Genomic DNA, 23,622 nt, shown 5'->3' on the forward strand with positions numbered 1-23,622 from the left:
TCAAAAGAAAGCTGGAGTGGCTATATTAATATCAAGTAAACTTCAAAGAAAAGAAATTGCCAGGCATAAAAAAGGGTTTTATTTGACGATAAAATGGTCAATTCACTTTCTTTTCAAGTACACAGACCATATGATGGGGGTCAAAAAATGAATCTTAACTTAAAAGAACTAAAATAACACAAATTATGTTCTTTCATCATAATGAACTTAAACTAGAAATCAGTAACAGAAACCTAACAGAAAAACCTCTTAAAATTTGAAAATGAAATGATGAACTTATAAATAATGCACAGGTCAAGGAAGTCTCAAGGGAAATTAGAAAATATATATATATATTTTTAAATTTTATTTATTTTTAGAGAGGGGGAAGGGAAGAAGAAAGAGAGGGAGAGAAACATCAATGTGCGGTTGTCTCTCTCATGCCCCCTACAGGAGACCTGTCCCACAATTCAGGCATGGGTCCTGACTTGGAATTGAACCAGTGACCTTTTGGTTCCCAGGCCCATGCTCAATCCACTGAGCTACACCAGCCAGGGTGAAAATATATATTTTTTAAAGATTTTTATTTATTTATTTTTAGAGACAGGAGAAAGGAAGAAAGGGAGAGAAACATCAATGTATGATTGTCTCTTGCGTGCCCCCAACTGGGGACCTGGCCCACAACCCAGGCATGTGCCCTGACTAGGAATTGAACCTCCAACCCTTTGGTTCACAGAACAGCACTCAATCCACTGAGCCAAACTGGCCAGAGCTAGAAAATATTTTTAATTGAAAGAAAATTAAAATGCATCAGAATTTGTACAATGCAGTTAAGCAATAATCAGAGGAAAATCTAGAGTATTAAACACTTATATGAGCAATGAAGAATATTCTCAAAAGAATAATCTAAATGTCCACCTTAAGAAGTTAAGGGTGGGGGAAGAGCAAAATAAACTCAAATCAAGTAGAAGAAAGGGCATCCTTACAGCTAACATTATAATAGTGAAAGACTGAATATTTTCCTCCTCTACTTGGGAACAAGTCAATGGTATCTACTGTCACTGCTTCTATTCAACATTGTACTTGAAGTCCTTGCCAGTGTGGGAAGGAAAGGGGAAAAAAGCATACAGATAAGAAAGAGAAAAAGGCTTCATTTGCAGACAACATGATTGGCTACATAGAAATATCAAAAAATCTACACAGAATCTCCTTGAACCACTAAGTAAAATTACAAGGTCAACAAAAATCAATCATATTTTTGTACTAGCAAGTAATAATTAAAAACTAAAATTTAAAAATAGCATTATAATAGATCCAAAAAATTGAAATAATGAGGTATAAATTTACCAAAACGTGTAAAAGAACTGCTGAAAACTATACCACTATTAGAGAAATCAAAGAAGACTGAAATAATGGAAAGACATACCACATTTATCAAATATCAACATATTATTAAAGGTACAAATTCTTCCCATTTGATTTATAGATTAATGAATTCTAATCAAACCACCAGCCACCAGGATATTTTTTTGTAGATACAGACAAACTTACTCTAAAATCAAAAGCAAAGGAACTAAAATAGCCTAAAGATTTTGAACAAGAATAAAACTGAAAGAACCATGTGAATTTTAAAACTTACTCTAAAGCTACAGTAACTAAGACAGTATGGTATCAGGGAAGGGAGAGACACATAAGTCAATGGAATGAAGTTGACATCCACACAAATATGGTCAACTGACTGTCGACAAAGATGTAAAGGCAATTTAGTGAAGGAAGGACAGTCTTTCATCAAAAACACTGTTGTAACACCAGCACATCCATAGGCAAAAATATATGAACCTTAATCTAAACCTAACATCCTACACAAAAATTAATTCAAAATGGATCGTAGATCCAAACATAAAACACAACGCTATAGAACTTTTTAAACCTATAGGATAAAATTGTTATGACATGGGTTAGGCAAAAGAATTTTAGACATGATACTAAAAGCATAATCCATAAAAAGAAAAAAGTTATAAATTTGACTTCAAATGAAAAATTTTTGTTTTGTAAAAGACAATGTCAAGAGCTACAGACCAGGAGAAAATATTTACAAATGATATATCTGACAGAGGCTTTGTATATAGAACACATAAAGAACTCTCAAAACTCAACAGTAGTAAAACATAGACCCCAGTTTAAAAATGGGCAAAAGATTTGAACAAGGCATTTGCCAAAGAGCATAAAGGGAAGGAAACTGACTATATGAAAGGATGTTCAATATTTTTAGCCATCAGGGAAATCCAAATTAAACAGCTAAAAAAAATGTTAAAAGTGGTAACACCACAGGCTGGAGAAGATGCAGCGCAACTACAAATTTCATACATCGCTAGCCTGATGAAAACTGGGACAGCCATTCTAAAAAACAGTTTGGCAGTTTCTTATGAGTTAAATATATACTTACCAGATGACCTGGGAATCCCACTCCTTGATATTTATACTAGAGAAATGAAAATTTATGTTCACAGAAAAACTTGTATGTACATGTTTTAACAGTTCTATTCATAATTGCCCCAAACTGGAAATAATCCAAATGTCTTTCAACAGTTGACTAGATAAACACATTGTAGTACAGTTTATCAATGGAATACTATTGAGCAATAAATGAATTGTTGACACATGCAACAGCTTGGATGAATTTCAGAAGCTTTATGCTGAGTGAAAGAAGTCAGTCTCAAAAGGTTACATATGTCTGATTCCATTTACCTGTATTTTCAGACCATAAGACACACCTAGGTTTTAGAGGAAAATGGAAAAAAATTTTTGAAGCAAAAATGTGGTAAAATATTTAATAACATAAATAATGTATTTCACCAATGTAAATGTAAACAGAACTCAACAGCAGCATTATCGACCATTATTCCTCCCCAATTGGGGGCGGGGCAGCGGAGGGCATCTTGTAGTCCAAAAAGTACAGTGTATGGTATCAGTGGCTGTCCGAGGTGAAGACAGGGCAGTCAGGGATTGGGGACTGACACGAAGGGACAGCACAAGGGGACACTGGAGGGGATGAAACTGTTGTGAAGCCTGACTTTGGTCAGTTACACAGATCAATACTTGAGTTAAAAGTTATACAGCTATGTGCCCCCTCCAAAAGTCAATTTTACTGTATGTTAACTTAAAAGGTTTAAGCTTTCAAGACTATATAGCATAAACTGTCTTAGAACTTTCTAATTCTTTATAAATTAAGACTCAAAAGTAAATGCTTTGTGTATGTGTACATCAGTGAAATGAGAGCATGAAGACAGCCAACAGACTTAAATTTTTAAAAATCACCTAAGAACATATGTCATAGATACAAATTCTAAACTCAGAAACTATATCTTTCAACCAACCACAGAGGCCATTAATACCTAATTATCAGCAAATATCACTATATAAAAAAAATTAAATATGAGATAAAACCAATGTACATCAAATCAAAAGAAAGTCTAAATGAAGATTCTACATTATTCCTATTCATTTGGTCCTTCAAATAGAAATGACATTACTATCCATTATCACTACAGTATATGCCTTTTTTTTTTCATATTTCTTTTTTCCACATTTTTTTATTGTTGTTCAAGTACAGTTGTCTCCATTCTCCCTGCACCACTCCTCCCAACCTCAGTCATCCCCACTTTCAACCCTTGATCCTACCCCCCCCTTTGGCATTGTCCATGTGTCCTTTATACATGTTCCTTGTTTTTTCTAATAGTAGTTACAAATTTACATGGTTTATCCATATTTTCTCATCTGATCCTCCTTGGCACAAAATATACCCTAAAAACACTGGCTATATGGATAAATAAAATGTGATATACAGGGTGATCAAGTTGTAAGTTATATAAATGTCTAATCACTATATTATACACCTGCAACAAATATAAAATTGTACATCAACTGTAACTGAAAAATAAAAGTATAAAACCAAAAAAAGAGAAAATTATATATAAACATGGATACATAGTTAGATAAAGGAATATTATGCAGCCAGAAAAAGGGAAGCCCTGCCACTTACAACAATATAGATGAACCTGGAGGACATAGGGCTAGGCAAAATAAGCAAGATATGCAAGACAAGTACTGTAGGATCTCACTTTATATGCAGAATCTATAAAAGTCAAATTCAGAGAGGCAGGGAGTAGAATGGTGGTTGCCAGGAGTTGGGAGGGGGTGAGGGAGGACAGGGAGATATTGGTCAAACGGTATAAACTTTCATTTATAAGATGAATAATTTCTGAGGATCTAATATATGGCATTAACTACAGTTAGTATTACTATCCTGTATACTTGAAATTTGCTAACAGCAGATCTTGAATGTTCTCACCAAAACAAGGGAGTGAGGTGATGGCTATGTAAATTAGCTTGACTGTGATAGTCACTTCACAATGTTTGTATGTATCAAATCACCACACTGTCCACCTTAAGTGTATATAATTCTTATTGCTCAATTATACTTCAATAAAGCTGGGGAGGAAATGCTGACCGGGACCAAGTACTAAGACTGCTTATAATCGCACTACTTTGTAAGCCATCCTAAGAAGACATGAAATATTTCTTTTTTTTTAACCCCAAGAAATAAACCAGTTCACCAAAAAACACAAAGAACTGTAATTTGAGACAGCTACTCTCTACAACTATATATATTATTGGATGGCTGCCATAAAACTTAGTAGATCTCAGATTGTGGGTTTTAAGAAACAAAACACAACCGGATGACCAAAGCCATTTATTTAAGTAAATAACCAACCTCACCATTCCTAAATGTGTCCTAGTTTTTAAAGCATTAAATGTAAGGTATCTGTGGGAGCACTCAATTCCTTTCAAATGACAACAGCACTTTAACAACTTTTCAATCTTTAATCTTCTGAGGATATGTGCTTTAAGTAGCAAGTCCAACTCTTTCTAGAGCCCAAAGTATGTTAATATGTAAAGTTGGGGCAATTAAAAAATTGAGAACAAAAATTTACCTACTGCTAAACAAGTTAATTACTGAGTACTTCAATATTCTAGGTCCTAAGGGTCATACAAAAAAGATTAAAAAATTGTATAGGTCCTTAAGGACTTAGCTGAGGAGATAATACAGACCCACGAAATAGACACTGAAACTGTAGCAAGGAAAGTATCATGGAGAACAATTAGAGAGTAATATCTAAACAGACATGAAAACATTCTTTAACCAGTTTCCCATATATGTCAAATGGCAACTGAGAAGAGAAAATAATTGCATATGATGTAGAGAGGCGCTGGGATACAGTGAACACAGAACACTGGTGTCGAGACCTGTCTCAGCCCTTAAAAACTCCTGGGGAAGTACCACCTACTCCACACTGCATAGTTAGTAGGCATGGTACCTGACACAAAAAGAACATTTGGTTCATTCACTGCTAATTTGGATTTGACTAAACAAGGAAGGAGAGGAAGGCAGGAGCTCCTTCTAGAAGGGACTCACTGAGGATGCCTGCAACTCAGGACTATGGCAAGCTCGCTGATTGAATTCACTACCTCCTTCTCACAACCATGTGAAAGAAAGGACTCTGACACCCAAAAGGAGGAGCTCTCCTTACCTCCTCCAGAGCACAGACTCTTCTATCAAGGGCCTCTCTGTCCTGGGCCCAGCTGCACTGGCACCTCCCAGTCCCAGGGAACCCCTCCCCACCCCCAACACACACACACTATGATGCATCAGCTGTCTGGCTTAGTTTCAGTCTGGTTAGCTTATCTGAAAGGGAATTGGATCAGGTCCTTTACAACATCACAATCTATAAATTTAAAAATTAGAAGTATTAACCATAGAACACAAGCCTTACTAAGTCGTCAGCTATGAGTAAAACAGCTTATTAAATTTGTTATCTGGACTTTGTTTGTTCTGCTAGAAATATCAAACTGTTTTAGAAATGCTGAATAGGAAAAGCAAACACTACTGAATTCTTCAAAAGAACAATTTTACCTTAGAGTGAGTTCCTGAAGAGCGCCAGGTCCATATGCTTAAGACGCCCGGGACAGAGACAGCAAATACAGTATTTTATTAAAAAAACTAAAGACTATGACTTCCATTCTTTCTTGAACAGAAGGACATCCACATCTGCAAGGAGGTGGGCAGTAACAGTGGCTGAGAAACCAGGACCAAATCTCTTTAAAAAACTGCTCTGGAAAAAAAGAAAAAAGAAAGCAATATTAAATATCTTCAAATGTATGAAGAAGTACCTGATAGAGACCCACACTTGAAAACCATGAAACATGGGACACTGTCTCAGTTTGGAAAAAGTTTAGAAGATACATTACACATATAGTGTAAGAACAAATGATTCTTTTTGAATCTACACTGATAAAGCTTAGGTTAAAGTATCTGCAAAAATGGAAAAGAGGCATGGTTAAGATGAGAAAAACTAAAATAACTTAAATCCATCTTCCCTTATCCTCCCAATTGTTATTCATTTTATCAGAATTTTAAAAATTAAAATATTTGTTTTTTGGGTGACTATGAGCATTGTACATGTTTTATAGAAAATGTAAAAAATATGAAACAGTATACAGGGTGGCGCAAAAGTAGGTTTACAATATTTATAGTTGTGAGTATGCAAAAGAGTTTATTCTTGTAGTATTATTAATTATTGTATTATTTTCCATATGGACAACTGTAAACCTACTTTTGCCCCACCTTGTATGAGATAACTGAAAAATCTAATTACTCAAAGTTAGCATATTTTATTTTCTATCCTATCTTTTTAATGTTTCCTTTTTAGTGAACTCAAAAGTCTCATTCTTTTAAGTTTATTGTATTATAAACATTTTATTATACCATATACTCTTAAGATCCTGAAGCTCAAGATTTTTACCAACTGCCAATTATTTTTATCAACAGTATACTAAACAAAAAATTTTAAGAACATAATTTTTAATGGTTTTGTAGTGGTTATATGACTATAGCATAATTTAATCATTTAGAAGGCTTCCAATTTTTAACATTATAAATAGCATTGTTATGAGTAAGTAACACATGCACATATAAATTTGTATGCCTCTCTTATTTCCTTTTAATAACCAAAAAAATGGAATTTTGGACAAAGGGGTTTTGAACATTTGTAAAGATTCTGAATACTGACAAATTGCCATTGTAGTGGAATGTTTGTGTCCCTCTAAAATTCATATGTTGAGTCTAATCCCCAATGTGCAGGGATGTAGAAGTGGGCAAGAGTGGAGCTCTCATAAATGGGATTAGTGCTCTCACGAGGAGACCAGAGAGCTAGCCAGCTCTCCTTCTACCAGGTGAGAACACAAGAAGTCTGTAGTCTACAACCCTGAGGGGGCCCTCATCAGAACCCAGCCACAGTGGCACCCTGATCTTGGACCCTAGCCTCCAGAACTGTGAGAAATAAATTCTGTTGTCTATAAGCCACCTGTTGTTTATAATACCATAAATTTATGGTAATCTGTAATAGCAGTCCAGAGCTAAGATAGTTATTTAGAATGTTGTACCAATTTAAACTCCCACCAACAGCAAGTATTTGTCAACGCTTGATTCTTTTTTACATGAGACCTATTAAAGCATGTAATCTATAACATAATGGTTCTAGCTTTATAAGCTTTTCCCTTAATTTTATTTCATAAGCTTGGAGGAAAATCTTCTAAAAAGTAGTATCTCTTAACCCCTGGCTGGCGTAGCTCAGTGGATTGAGCGCGGGCTGGGAACCAAAGTGTCCCAGGTTCAATTCCCAGCCAGGGTACATTCCTGGGTTGCAGGCCATAACCCCCAGCAACCGCACATTGATGTTTCTCTCTCTCTCTCTCTCTCTCTCCCTCTCTCTCCCCCCTCCCTCCCTTCCCTCTCTAAAAATAAATAAATAAAATCTTTAAAAAAAAAGTAATATCTCTTTAAGTAAATAAATACTTATCTGTGGTTGAGCAATTTTTCCAGTGTCACTTTTACTTAATAAATTCACCTACTAAATTTAAATGCTTGGAACTAAAAATAGTAATTATTTGCATAAATCCATTTTAAAAGTAAAATTCTGTGTATAAATTTGTAATAAAAGATGTCTGAAATGATGAAGATAACACAGTAAATTTCGCATTTTAGGATACTGAATTTTTTTTTTCCAAATTTGCTTCTTTGAATTTCTCTGTATGGCTTGAAAACTAAAATATTAGTTAATATTATATTTTTTAATGAAACCATACTCTAAAAAGTTTTAAAAGAAGAATCATTAAAATAAAATTCTACATTTCTGTTTCCAGTTGTGATAGGGTAACTAATACTGGGCTAGAACTATTGCTGCGAATGACTATGAAACTGGGCAGTATGCATAAAACGCTATTTTCAGGTGTTAGACAACAGGAACACAGGATGGTAATTTCTGAGACAAGAAAAACAAATACTCATTAATTCCTGGCTTTCTGCTTGTGCAGCAGGGAAGGGAAACCCCGAAGAGCACAGAGTTTGCTGAGTTTTGAAAACAGAGCTCTCAAAGTTTGAGGCTACAAAGTACCTATAATTAAAGGGACAGAATACAGTTAGGGAACTGTGGAGAAAAATGGTTTTAGGAATCTGTAGAGAGATCTCCTAATTCTTTGGCTGGAGATTAAGCTGCATATGCATGAAGCAAGGCTCAGTGAGACCAGTCAAAGAATAAATGCTGGGGAAAGAACACCTATGAAATGTGAGCTGAACTACTAACTACCTGAGCTTGCAAAGGTCTGGGAGTCATTCAAATTCCCGGCAGCTAGAGTGGAGAGAACTCAATGAATATTACATGTAGTTGATAGAAACCCCAGAAAGACCATGCCTCTGTATTAAGGCTAAACTAGCCCTAGAATAAAATAAAACTGCTAAAAAACTAAAATAAAGAGAGGGAAAAACAGATCTTTAATGCAGCCAGAGGGTGGCAGGGAGGTAGGTACATTTCATCATAAAAGCAATGGTAAGAATGACCACTACTTTCATCAGAAGCAATTTAAGGTGGGGGGAAAATGGGAAAAACTGTAGTTCAACAATAAATAAATAAATAAATAAATAAGAAATTTTAAGCTAGAAGATACTGAGATGATTTTAAAGTACCACATGGGGGGGGGGTAGCTGTCAACTTAAAATTCAATATCCAGAATACATAGCCTGCAAAAATGAAGGCAAAAGGGAGTAAAAACATTCAGAATTGTCCTTCTGACATAAATAGAAAACTAGACAAATATGAAACCATTATTTTCAGACACTGGATGACCTGCAGAGTAGAAACAATCCCTGAGAGAAAGGAAACAAATGAGGTGATCCCCAAGACTGTCCCAGCTCTGTTTGGAACTACAATACAGGGAGGTGGAACCCAAATATAGCCACTGGATTAAGGAGACAATTCAGAGTTTGTGGCATCTGGACAGCTAGAATTTTCAGGGCATATTACTACAAAGGAAGAAACTAAACAGAAATGCTCCAAAAATCTGCAAAAGGGGTCTCCTCGAGTTTCTGGCTAAACACCAATCTGCATGTGTGGTGTGTCAATCTAAAAGGCTAGACAAACTCCCAAGAAAATAACAAATACTGGGGATCTCTAAGTCAAACAACTCCAAGAGTTCACACAGCACCAGAATCATTTAGCTTCCTCCAGCCAGGGAGAATGAATGGGGCAATCAAGGAAGACACAGAAGGGGCATGCCTCAGTAGTAGGTAGAAACTAGACCCTAAATTGAAAGCTATTCTAGAACTGCCACAAACAAAAAAAAAACTTGAAAACAAAAATCAAAAGATCAAGATAATCCACAAATAAATTAACTGCCTGCCAAAACAAAATTTAATAGTCAAGAAAGAAAAAAAAAATCAGGAACTCAACATAATAACTCTATAAAAAACTACCAGACATAATAAAAAATAAGAAGTGGTAACCTATCATCAAAATCCAGAACTGGCAGGGATAAAGAAAGTCCTTTAATACAAGGACTTTAAAATAGCTTTTAGAAAAGAATTTAAAGGCTTAAAGGAAAAGATGAATATAATGAAAATAAGAAAAAAATCTCAACAGAGAAGTGGAAATTATTTTTAAAAACATCAATGGTGATTCTAGAACTAAAAAAAAAGACTGATTTTTTTTTAAAAAAAAGCCTTACTAGATGGGCCTAACAGCATTATTAGACAAAGGAAATATTTTAAAATCAGTGAACTTGAAGACAGGGCAACAGAAACTTTTAAAAATGAAGGAAATAAAAAAGAGAAAGAAAACTAGACAGAGCTTCAGTGATCTGTGAGTTAATATTAAGTGGTCAAACATGTAACACTAGAATATGAGAAGAAAGAAAATACTTGGAAATTAAAAAATTTTAAGATAGATAAATAAAATTTTACAAATATGATGAAGAAAATACACAGATCCAAGGAGCTCAATAAACCCCAAGGATACACAGAAACAAAACCACACCAAGAGGCATCATCATAAAGTTGCTGAAAACAAGTGGCAGAAAAATCTTAAAAGCAGCTAAAAGGAACCAGCACTGATTACACACAGGGAAACATGTAAGAATCATGCCAGAGTTCTGGTTAGAAACCATGCAAGTAAGATAGTGCAATAATACTGTTAAGGTGCTAAAGCGGGAGGAATCCCTAAATTCTATGTGCACTAATAATAACTTCCAAAACAGAAGACAAAATGGGGGGAGAGAGAATGTTTCACTATAAGAAACATAAAAGGAAGTTTTTCCCAGCAAAAGATATATAACACCACACACAAGCTTGGATCTACATAGAGAAATGAAAGTCTGAAAAAAATGGTTAAAATGAAGATAAATATTAATTTTTTTATTTTGAATTGCTCTAAAAGGTAACTGCCTGAGAAAAGCAGAAAGAACAGCAATATGGCTAAAGCGCACATAAATTCAAAATGTACAACAAAGCACAAAAGATGGGAGGGATTGGGAGTACACTATTATGTAAGATTCTTGCATTGCACAGAAAGTAACGTAACTTTCAGTGCAGACTGTTATTAATTAATTAATTACAAGGGCCAATACTAAAAATTTTTAAGAGCTGTTATAAACCAATATAAAAAGTAAAAATGGAATCATAAAAAATAACCCATTTTCTCAAAAAAGTTTGTTTCTTACTCAATAAAATAGTCATATCAAGTAAAAAAAATTTAAAAACCATCCAAAAACAGATAGAAAACAAAGAAAAAAGAATAGTAAGAAAGATGTGGTACATTTACCCAATGGAATACTATGCAGCAGTAAATAAGAAGGAACTCTTAACCTTTGCAACAACCTGGAGACAATTATTATGCTAAGTGAAATAAACCAGTCAGAGAAAGACAAGTACTATATGATCTCACTCATATATGAAATCTAATGAAAAAATAAACCAATGAACAAAATAAAACCAGAGGAATGGATACACAGAACACACTAACAGATCTCGTGGGTGAGGGGAGGGACTGGAAGAGATTAGCCAAAGAACACAAATGTATATATGCATAGCCCATGGACACAACAACGTGGTGAAGGTCAGGGGGTGGAGGGGCACTGGGTGGAGGGCGGTAAAGGGGAGAAAATGGGGGACATCTGTAATCGTGTCAACAGTGAAAACATAACAATATAAATGGTCTAAACTAGTGATTGGCAAACCTGTTCTGTGAAGAGCCAGAAAATATTTTAGGCTTTGAGGACCATATGGTTTCTGTCCCAACTAGTTAACCTTGCCACTGTAGTACAAAAGCAGCCATAGACAATATGTAAATGAGTGAGCACAACCATGTTCCAATAAAATTTTATTTACATAAACAGGTGGTAGGTAGAGTTTGTTCTGCCAGCCAAAGTTTGCCAACTCACCATGTAAACACACCAAATTAAAGGAAATGTTGTAAGACTGTATAACAAACAAGATCCAACTCTGTTCGCTACAATAAATCCACTTTAAATATAATCCTATAAATAGATTAAAAGTAAAAGGATAGAACAAGATATGCTACACAAATATTAATTGAAAGGAATTTTAGTACCAGTAACAGAGACTTCAGACCAAAGGAAGCTGCCAGGGATAAAAAGGGACACTTCATGAAGACAGAGGGGTCAATTCATCAACAAGACAACCTTCTTAAATGTGCATGCATCTAAAATGCTGTAACAGTGCTAGAAATATGAAACAAAATCTGACAGAACTGAAAGGAAGAACAGACAAATCCACAATCGTAGGTGAAAACTTTGACTCTCATCTCTCAGTAATTGATAAAACAAGTCAATAGAAAATCAGTAAAAATATAAGAAGATATATGAAGCCCGACCTAAGCTGACATTTCAGAACGCTCCACCCAGCAACGGGGGAATATACATTCTTCTCAAGCACAGACTGAACACTCACCAGCATATACCATATGCTGGGTCATAAAACAGAAAGCTTCAATGGATTGAAAATACAGGGTGGGGCAAAAGTAGGTTTACAGTTGTCATATGGAAAATAACACAATAATTAAATAATACAAGAAAAACTGCGTTTCAGAAACTCACAACTGTAAACCTACTTTTGCCCCACCCTAGACTAAGAATATGTTCTCTGACCACAACAGCATTAAATGAAGGCACAATACAAAAGGATACCTGAAAAATCCCAAATGTTTGACAACACTCTTCAGAACAATCCATGGGTCAAAAAAAAAAATGAACGAGACAAATTAGAAAATACTTTGAATGGAATGATAATGAAACTATTTAGCTTCAAATATTTATATTTTAAAAAATTCTAAATCAATGATCAGGGTTTTATCTTAAAAAACTAGAAAAAGTAGAGCAAATTAAACCCAAAATAAGGAAGAAGGAATTAATGAGAGCTCAAATCATGAAACAGAAAACAGATAAACCACAGGGGAAAAAAATCAACAAAACCAAAAGTTGGTTATTGTAAAGGACTGATAAAATTGGTAACCCTAGACTACTCAAGGAGGAAAAGGAGAAAATGAGTCCAATATCAGGAATAGAAAGGGAGCATCAATACAGATCCTACCAACATAAAAAGGAAATACTGTTTCATAAAATGTATGATTTATTTTCAAGCTAATAAATTTGACAAGTTAGATAAAATGGACTGATTCCTCAAAAGACACAAATTACCAAAACAGGCTTAAAAAAAATAGAAGATCTGAATAGTCCTATACCCATTCTTTTAAAAATTGAGTCCTTAATTAAGAACATTTTCATAAAGAAAACTATAGGCCCAGATGGCTTCATTGATGAATTCTACCAAATGTTTAAGGAAGAACATCAATTGTATCCAAATTCTTCCAGAAAAGAAAGAATGAAGGAAAACTGCTGGTAGAAATGTAAAATGGTAACCCACCTTGGAATTTGTTCTGTCAGTTTCTCACACTATTAAATATACACATATTCTATAACCCAGGAATTCCTCTTCTAGTATTCATCCACGACAACAGATGTCACAAAAAGCCTTGTACAAGAATGTTCACAGCAAATTTAGTCTTAACAGTTGAAAACTGGAATCAACCCTTTCTGCAGTAATAACAAATTATAGTATATGCATATAATTAAAGACTCATCAGCAACTAAAAGGAAATTACATGTACACATGGATGAATGTGTATTTTAAACAAGAGCTTCATATAATTTTTATGCTCAGGAAAGTTTGAGAATCATGGTTATGGAAGTACATAAGAAAACAAAGAGAAAACAAGGGATTTAGGTCATTTAAATTATATATAACAGTTGTCATCTTCCATAAGTGTTTAATTGCCATTTAAATCATGTTACAATACTCCTCTCATGTTCAATTTTCTACTTAACGTGCTTCAAGGAGTTCTAATTCCAAATTTTAGTCTTCAATCAACTAACAACCCCAAATTCTCATTAATCCCAACCCATACTGTGCATTATAGATAAGGAATCCTCTTCCCCAGTTCCTTTGCTTTATCTTCCTTAATGTTCCACTTCCTTGGTACTGTTTTTCCCACCTCTTTCATAGTGTTATCCTTACTTTTCGCTGCAGACTTGTCTTTCTACCTCCTTTAAAACTGAACCAAAAGTCATCTTTTCCACTAAGTGCTAAACCACCTCAAATACTTTCCAAATCCTCTCAGCACTTGAAGATCTTGGCCTTAATATATGTATTTGTTTTATAGAATTTGGACATCTCTTCTGTTTTGATGGACTCACTAAGTCCATACCCTGGCTTAGAGAGTATAACCTTTGGGTTCAATGAATTAAAAACATTACAGTCCTCTTCAAGGTTCATTCTCTTTTGCTGTTTTTATTTTTCTCTCTGGAATTCTATCTGCCTGAGGCTTAAACTCTATAGCTCTGGAGCGGAAGAACAGAAAGAAAGGCAAAGAGATGGTTGATTAGGTCTACTCCGGACCAGATTTTAAAGAAGGTGAAAAAAGCCATTATGCTTCAGTACCTATTTAGGCTACCTCTCCAGCCCCAGGAAGCAAAAAGGATTCCAAAAAGAGACTTTAGGTGAGGAATAAGGAAGTTATGTTTGTGTATGAATTCCCTGCGTTGTACTGGATGGCCAGACAGAATGCAGTACACTGTTTCAAGGACACTAAAATATTTCTGGCTTCCTGGCAGCAAATTAATTTCTATGGGTTCTTTATAAGGTTGGGGGGTGGGGGTTTGACTGGAGGTGTACAAAAGGTAAATATCAAAAAATGTCTCTGCTCTCAAACTAAGTGCCAATACTTTTTGTTCTGCATACATTATTACTTAGGAACTACTCATCTAATTCTACAACTTTCAACTAGAAAGTATGCCTTCCAAATCCTACCTATAAATCTGACTACGCTCCGAGCTAGACCCCTATTTCCAAATGATATCTTCATCGTGTCATTACTTATCTAAAAAGCATAACTAGTTTTCTGAAAGCAAACTCTGTATCTCCCCTCTCTCAAACTTGCACATATTCTTCTACTGCCAAGTCAGGAACCTTAGACTCATTCTCAACTTTCTCTGTCTCCTACAAACACTAACCAAGTCTGAAAGACTTAAACTCCTAAGTATCTCTGAAATCAGTGCTCTTATTTCTACCCCCACTATAAATTCCTTCATTCAGACCATCATTATCTCTTTCCTGAACTAGGGCAGGACCTTAAATGACATCCTTGACTGTGATCTACCTACCAGAGGCCAGAGAGACCGCCTCAGTCACTCACCCTGCCATAGTACTATTTGATGAAATACTTTCCACCTCTGCTCCTCCAGATTGTTCTCTTTACTACTGCTATAATCAGTTTTATAAAACACCAAATATTTGTGTCACTGCCCCACCTACAAAGCAAAATAAAAATCCAAACTCGTAGTATAGCATATAAAACTTCATAATTTGTTCCCATTTTACCTTGGTTCTAGTCTGACTTTCTTTTTTTTCTGCACTCATTTCAGCAGATCAAACTTTACCCTTTTCCTTAAACACACTATGCCCCTTCTTTTTAATAATCTAGAATAAACAGTAACTCAGTCCAGCTTATTTTATTTTTATGTGCACCCTTACACTATTTAAAGCCATTAGCTAAACCTGTACAGCAGTAATGCCTGAAGTAACAATCAGGTGATACAGCCAACCCTCAGCTTATTTATTAACATGGTAAGTATAGACTAAATGGACAAGTGAATGTTTCAACTACCTGCTGAGTTTCTTCCTTACTGTAATTTAATGTTAAACGTCTTCAGTTACAGGCTTATTGCCCTCCTTTTGATTCACAGGTACAAATAGAACTATACATCATTCAATTTTCTGTGTGTCTATCTGTTTCCTTTCTTTCATCTTCAACACCTCTCTTCCCCACTCCTGTTTCTCCTCTTGTACTTTTCTCCTCCGGCTAAGTTTTCACTGCATCTTCTTTGTCCACCCTTCACAAGAACATCAGTACTATTCTTCTATCACTTTTAACAGCAGAGCACTTAAAAATTCACAAAGCACTTTCACATCTACTTACTCACTTGGTTCTTACAGCCTCATTTTTTGGGATCTCAAAATCAACAAACATAAAATATATATGTGTGTGCTTATAAAATATTATACACAGCAGATGCTACCCTTGTAAGTAAAATGTAAGACACTTTTCTTACATTTTAACTCAAATCTGAGGAAACTGCAGTTCAAAAAGTTCAGTGATTCATCTAACATACTGCTATTCCTTCTGCCTAGAACTCCATAACACCTCTTCACCTGCTCCTCTCTTAAGACATAGCTCCTGCCTTCCGCTCCTCCCAGAGGAAGAACGTTATGCCCGTTTCAATGCTATCGGAATGTTTTCATACCACTATTTCACACCACTGAACAATACAGGTCTCTGAACTCCTGTTCTGGGGTGTTTTTTTTTCCTACCAAACAATATTTTCCTTATTAACTACTGTTACCTTTATTATGCCCATTAATTATTCAGAATTTTATAAAGTCAAAAGGAGAAACATTTTATGGGCAGTCAGCATTGATTTACTAATCTCAAGGGTAAAACTGTATACCAAAACATCCCTAGCTTTCCTTAAAAATCAGGAATTTAAGGAATGTCTCTAAATCCTCTGAAAAGATCTAGATACTATCTGTTGTGGTAATGACATCCAAAGCTGCCACAGCAAAGGAGTAAAACGGCACTTCATGAACCCTAAGTTAAACTATTACATGTTTCAAGAGATGCCTCTTAATATCCTGCAAAATATTTAGGATAAACAATCAAAGGCTCAGTCCACAGCTCAACTCTACCACATATTTGGCTGGCTTGGGAAAGTCATTTAACCTTCCTGAGAAAAACTTCCACTTTGATAAAATTGAATAATGCCACCTACCTTTCATAATTATTAAGAGAATTAAATGAAAGAATAACTACAAATCACTTAGCCTGGAACCTAAAAGTCAAAAAATGGTCACCCTTTTACGATTATTTTTATATGCATAATTTCTGTTTTCAGAACCATGCACAAAAACCCTTAGTATGTTCTTGGATTTTCTGGCCCAGCAGCAACTACAATAAATGCCTTCTGGGAAGTTATTTCCATGACTTCTAGATCCCCTTCCTGGGTCATAACTCAGGTTCTAGAAATATAATTTGAAATATCTCCTCCCAAATGCATCACTTTCTTCTCTTCCACACGAAAACTCATCAAAAGAATTTCCTGTAGCTTCTCCTTGTTGGCCTGACTTTTAACTACCTGGAACAGCACACAGAGGCAGCTGTGAATCTGGGGACTTTTACTGCCAGTCTTTTTTTAATCACTTGTTAAGAAATGTTAAATCAAGTTGGTCCCAGCACTGATCACCTGAAGGTTAATGAGGCTGGACTGTATATCTCATGTTAATAATCAAAGTGAAAGACTAAATAAATAATTAGATAAATCAACTCCCCTTTGGCCACAGGCATATTTTAACCCTTAAGAAATCACCTGGACTTCTCCCAACAGATCATATGTAATGTTTAGTAAATTGATCCTTTAGCTTTAGAATATACTTCAGCAGTTTCCCTGAAAGACATGTTAATCTGTGGAACCCAGGATCTATGCCAGCGCTAAACACCCACAAAATCCTTATTTTCCTCAACATTTTTCTCTATCCATCCTCCAATTCCTTCCTTAGCTCCCGTTCCTCTGACTACCCACCATATACGTAGGCTGAAAGTTCAGCTCCCAAATCATCTCCATTCTGTCTTTCATATTCTAAGTATGCAAAGTATTTCAATAAGCTTCTACCCTTTTCAATTCTTTGAAATACAACATATCATATACTTGATTACCACTTCTAACTGAAGAATCTTGCTCAGAGTAAAAAGACTGCATAGTATTCCTGTTATAGTAGTCTTCAAATTAAGAAAAAAAAAGAGTCCTATTGTGCAGAGCAGATAATCCCACTTCAAAAATTAATTTTTCAAAATTATCATCATCACTGCTTCCTCTTATTAATTTGATAAAAGATTACTGTATATTTTATCAAAGTAAAGGTAAATTTGTTTTAGTGCTAAACAATATATAAGTAAAATGCTTACGAACTATTAGAGAACCTGTGGAAATATATTCTCACTATACTGTATTTGGCAATGGTATAATTGTGATCTCTCTCAAGTCATTCCTTAGAATTTGTCACCTACATGCAGAATAAAGCCAGGCAACTACTTTTCAGTTAAAGAACATATATAAATTTACTTAATATTAACATGAATCAACAGCTCATTTACCCTTCAAGATTATTTCTCCTCCAACAAGATTCAAAAAGCCCCTTTGCCCCTTAAAAGGAGGACAGTTGGCTAACTCAGCTGAAGAATTTATTAGGTTAGGCAAGGTAAATGATTCATATTTTCCTTCTGTTATTCTCTAACACCTACACTGAAACTAAGAAAGTATAATAACTTACATGGTCCATATCTACCCAGTTTACATAGCATGAATTCTAAATATGAGTACAGGCAATTCGCAATGCCATATTTTTTAAAATATATTAAGAAAATTCCAACTTAATAAAAAAGTGATCAGTGGTTGCATTTTATTATAACATGGTATTTCTGATGCCTTTTGAAACCATACTTAACTAAATGTTTTTATTCATATAATTAGATAACAGACCTGAAAATCTATATGTCTAAATTCTATAAAATTTCTAAAAGCATGTCACGAGTCCAAAAAGTACAATAAATTATAACTTCATAATATTTATTATAAGAGGTAATCAAAAGAAGATTAGGAGTTGGTCACTCTCATACATTAAAACTTTGTTATCAGTTAAAAAAAATAATACAACCTTGGAAACTTTTGATGGCTCCATGTAACTCTCTTAGGCCTGCCAGCACCAGTATTATTTCAGACTAAAGGGAGGGCATGTATCCAAAGTACCACCAACAGAATGCCTGCCTGAGATCTAAAACAATATATCAAGAATCTACTATTGCCATAATGAGTAGGCTTTGGAGCTATAACTTGTTTCTGATTTTAATCTCTAACCATAAAAGAAATTCAATTTAATGAACTCTAAAAATAAGAGCAATTAAAAAATATTATGTGAAATACACTTAAAATAATTGAAATTAATGTTAAAAGGCATAAAAATAAGCTCACGTGACAGATGGTAAGAAGTTACTTGTTGTTACAGGAAGTAAAGATGTTGTGAGAAGGAAAGACCACAAAGATGCTTGAGAATCAAAGACTGTAAACAGAAGAGCTGATAAAAAAAGCAATAGAGGAACTTCCTAAGGTAGAACCAAAGATCCAAAAGAAATCTACCACTGTCACCACAAAAAGCATTTGCTAGACCACACGCTGGTGACACTGAGTAAACCAAAGAACAAAATGTTACAAAATTGGAGTCACACAAGTTTTATCACTAAAACCTAACAGTTTAATGAATGAAGTCATAAAAATATTCACTTAGTAGAAAGCAAGGTTCAATGATCTCATGGTTCCACTGGCAGAGAGGGGTTGCAATGAATAACAGACCTTATAAATTCCTGGCTTCCTCATCTAAGCTTATCAAGTATGCCTCTAGAACTCAGCAGAATATCTGCAAATCAATTTTTATGTTTTGATTCTAGAATAATGAAACTGTAACTAGGGTTTCCTGATGCCATTCAGAAAAACAGACATATTCAGCCAACCTTGAATGTGCACATCTAATTAAAGGTCCAAGGTGAACAGAGGAAGGAGGAAAAAAGAGAGAGCATCATTTGTACTAACTGCCCTTAAGGCAGATTATTATTTGATCATGCATTCACCTAGGAATTTTTTCTGTAGCCTCGAGGTGACTTCATTAACAGCAAGGAAAGAAGTGGGCATACAATGCCTATATATACCAACTGAGCCATAAAGAATAAAGTCTAATATGTGTTGTACCCTTACCATGTGCTAAGGAAGCACTTGTAATCCTAATACCCTATGAGACAGGTTCTTTTATTACCCTCACTTTTCAGATGAGGAAGCCTAGGTACACAGTGGTTAAATCACTTCCCAGAGATTATTATGTTACTAAGTGGCTGAAAAACAAATCCAATTTTTCTCTGTTACAACTAGAATAGGAATTATGTTTTCATAATTACCATGTAATTCTACTACTGCTCTTTTTTAAAGGGTACTAGAATTCATTTTAACATAACAAACCCCCCACACTTACTGAAAATATCTTAAATACAGAATTTATCTTGAAAATGAGCCTTTTGAAATCTGAAAATTTTTAAGCAATTATTTTTTAGCATTAAAATTATAGGACACTAGACTACTCTAAGAAATTTATCAAATATTTTAAACTTGGATTATAGTTTGTCTCTTTCCAATAAGAGAAATATCAACACTTCCACTAACAATGCAGCATATTGTTTTAAAATTTTCAGTAAAACTCATCCAGTTTTACATCATTTCATGTATAAAAGTAGTCAACTCAAACTTCCCCATCTTTAGAAGAGAACATCACAAATAATACAAAAACCATTTATAGTTAGCATTAGAATGCTTGAGACATAACATTTTGCTTTTCCACCATCTTCCCGTGCCACCATAATGAGGTGCATGAATGCACTGGCAGATGCTCTCAAGAGCATCAACAATGCTGAAAAGAGAGGCAAACTCCAAGTTCTTTTTTTTTAATTTTTATTTACAGATTTGAGAGAGAGAGGGAGAGAGAAAAGGGAAGAAAGACAAACACTGATTTGTCATTCCACTTATTTATTCATTCAATGGTTGCTTCTTGTATGTGCCCCGACCTGCAACCTTGGCTATCAGGGCAACACTCTAATCGACTAAGCCAATGGGCCAGGGCCCAAACTCCAGGTTTTTATTAGGCTGTGCTCCAAAGTCATCGTCTGGTTTCTCACTGTGATGATGAAGCATGGCTACATTGGCAAATCTGAAGTCACTGATGATCACAGAGCTGGGGAAATCATTGTGAATCTCATGGGCAGGTTAAACAAGTGTGGAGGGATCAGCCCCAGATGTAATGTGCAAAGACCTAGAAAGTGTAAGAACAACCTGCTCTGGTCCTGTCAGTTTGGTTTCACTGTACTGCCAACCTCAGCGGGCATCACGGACCATGAAAAAAAGACAAAAACAGGAGGGAAAATCCTGGGATTCTTTTTCCAGGGATATAATATATATGTGCAAATAAAATGTCTCAATGGGGAAAAAAAGAACAAAATAAACACGGTGAATATGATAAAACAGAAAAACCCTGGACTACAGTCCAGAGACCCGTCCAACCAAACCTGGCTCCACCACTAATTAGCGATTTTGTTCCTTCCACGGCTCTGGGCCTTGGTTTCCAGATCTGCAAATTAATCATCTCCATGGTCTACTCTTCCAGCTCTAGAAGAAATGTGACTTATACACATATACCTCTTGTCCAAGCTTCCCATTCTCCCTTAGTTCTACAAATGGAGAAAACAGCCCATTCTAAACACAGGTGATAGGGGATAGCCTTTCCCACCACTGGTTTGCTACAGATGAGTCTCAAGGTGAAAAATGTACAAGGTATTATAACGTTAAAAGGTGTTAGATTTCAATTGTAGGCTACTGTTTTGTGTACCAGTACATTCTCCCTAAGGACGAATAGTAAAATTCAAGGACAATCAGGAGAAAAAATGTAATTATCCATTAATTATTCAAGTACTAAGGAGGTGCCAACTGAGAACATTAACTTTTTGTGGAAATGTTTTCTCTGACCAATGAATTGCATTAAAAGGCAAAATCTGATCTGTACAATTTTCTCAAATACCTTTATTCCCTAAAAAAGCTTTCATTTCATAAATTATGAGAAATTAGTAAGATAACATATATAGTTAAGGAAATATTTACAAGATTAAAAATCTAGCCGTGCAGTTCTTAGCTGCTGCTTCTCAGTGGCATGAAAAACCTCTATGGGCTGCCAGAGAGGTGGATTCTGTGGACCGCCACTGCCTAACCCTGGCATGCATTTTCTAGGTTCCTAACCCACTCTCAAGAGTGTTATGCAAATACAAGATTCTTAAAATTGAAGTAGACAACTGTTAGAAAAACTCAAACTGATTTTAGTATTGGTTTCTAGACTGCTAGCTTACTAACACCTTCCCAGTTCAACACAAAGTTAAAATGTCTTAAAACTTCTACAGAATTTGAGGTTCGATTTTGCATGACCTTGTAAAGAAACAATTAAAAGCAAGGGAATGAAAGTATGCAAAGTATTTATTCATTTTGCATAGGAAAAGTCAGTAGCAAACTGTAATAGTACAGTCTAGTCTAAATGTTAAATTGGGGAGAACAAAGCCACCGTTATAAATGGAGAGACCTGAAGAAAGGATCTTAAGCAGATGGAGAGACTGCTACAAGCATTTCAAGGTGCAGTTTCGAAAATTTCCGGCAAAACTAATAACTGGTAAAACACCATCAAATGCATACGTACATTTAAAAATATAGGATAACTGACAAGGTCTAGCTGCGAGCCACCGTTTGGTGGGAATGCCAAAAGAAAATGTCAAAATCACCTCGTGATTCCAATCCCCCAGCCTTCAAAGTTGAGACCCAAGCCAAGGTGTATACTTAAACTGTTTCTTAGCATCCTTCTTTAAATGCAACTCCCTCTCCCAGAAAGTCACTTAGCTTCAGCTACTGGAATGTCCAAATCCCAGCACCCAAGAATCTTAGGACCCCAAGCAGTTGCAGAGGGGTCTTCCAGCACCCGCCTGCGCATCCCTTTCCATCTCGAGTTAAAACCCCGGAGGTGCTACAGTCACTTGCCACATCCAAGCGCCCCAGTTTTCCCTCTCATTTCCCAGTGGACCTCTTCTCTTCGACCTTGAGGACCCCTCCGGATCAGAGCCTTAGAGCCCCAAGCGAGTTGGCGGATGCCCCCTTCCCTGCAGCGCCTGCATTGCCCCAGTCCCCGGTGGCCTCTCCCATCCACCTCGACCCGAATCCCCGAATCACGAACACCCTCCTACAAGACCAGGGCGACTCACTTCCCCTTAGGCACCCCGCGATCCTGCAACCAGAAAATAATTCCATAGAAATGTATCGAGAGCCTACGAAGCACAAGCTCCCACTACGCGCGGCACGATCGGCACAGGGGTCGCCGTCTCACGCCAGCTATCTCCTTCCCGGCCGAAGGGACGTCGCTGCCTCCGCCCGGGTGTGGAAGCGCCGGTCCGAGGCGGACTGCGCCGGGCGCGGGCACCAGGGACCGTAGAGGCAGCCGCTAAGGGCGGCACAGTGGCCGGGTAGCGGGTGCCGGCAAGGCTAGGCACGGGCCGGGGGGACACTCACCGGTCGGGGCGCTCTGGGCGGCCTCATCCAGGGGCACCTGCGGCCAGGCAGGATGGGCCCGGACGGTGCAGTCACCGACAGGGCGAGTCTGCCCGCCCACCGGCCCCGTCCCCTCCGACTGCCCGAGCGAGCGAGCGCAATCTCCCTCCCTCCGGACGGAGCGCGGACACCCCAGCTCCGCCGGATGCCCCCACCAGGCCCCCACCCCCTTCCCCGGCCACCTCCCCCTCTACACCCTTTTCCCCTCCCCCCTCCCCCCAACCCCCACCGGAATGGAAAATACCTCCCGGGGCGGGGGGCGGTGGGGGCACGCCTCTCTGAAGGGCAGCCTACCGTGACCAATAGCAGGCGGGGCTCTGGAGGGGCGGGATTTCCAGTGACCAATCCGGAGGCATATAGGTGAAGGCCGAAGGAGGGTGGCAAGGAGCGGCAGGA

General features: G+C 36.6%; 1 protein-coding gene across 2 annotated transcripts in view; it reads right to left on the minus strand.

Moving 5' to 3' along the window:
- Positions 1-23,387, minus strand: part of SOCS5 (suppressor of cytokine signaling 5) — a 61,387-nt gene extending 38,000 nt beyond the window's left edge. Inside the window, exons 1-2 of one of the 2 annotated variants that reach the window (XM_045827565.1) lie at positions 23,188-23,387; positions 5,954-6,147 (exon numbers count right to left, since the gene is read on the minus strand). The gene's annotated coding sequence lies outside the window, so the exon portion shown is untranslated. Of the gene's footprint in view, positions 1-5,953; positions 6,153-23,187 lie in introns of both variants that reach the window. The other variant, XM_045827564.1, reaches the window with a different exon arrangement.
- Between the last annotated feature and the right edge of the window lie 235 nt (positions 23,388-23,622).

This window comes from Phyllostomus hastatus, unplaced genomic scaffold (genome assembly GCF_019186645.2).
Source record: "Phyllostomus hastatus isolate PE091 unplaced genomic scaffold, TTU_PhHast_1.1 phas_scaffold_78, whole genome shotgun sequence".
Taxonomy (NCBI): Eukaryota; Metazoa; Chordata; class Mammalia; order Chiroptera; family Phyllostomidae; genus Phyllostomus; species Phyllostomus hastatus.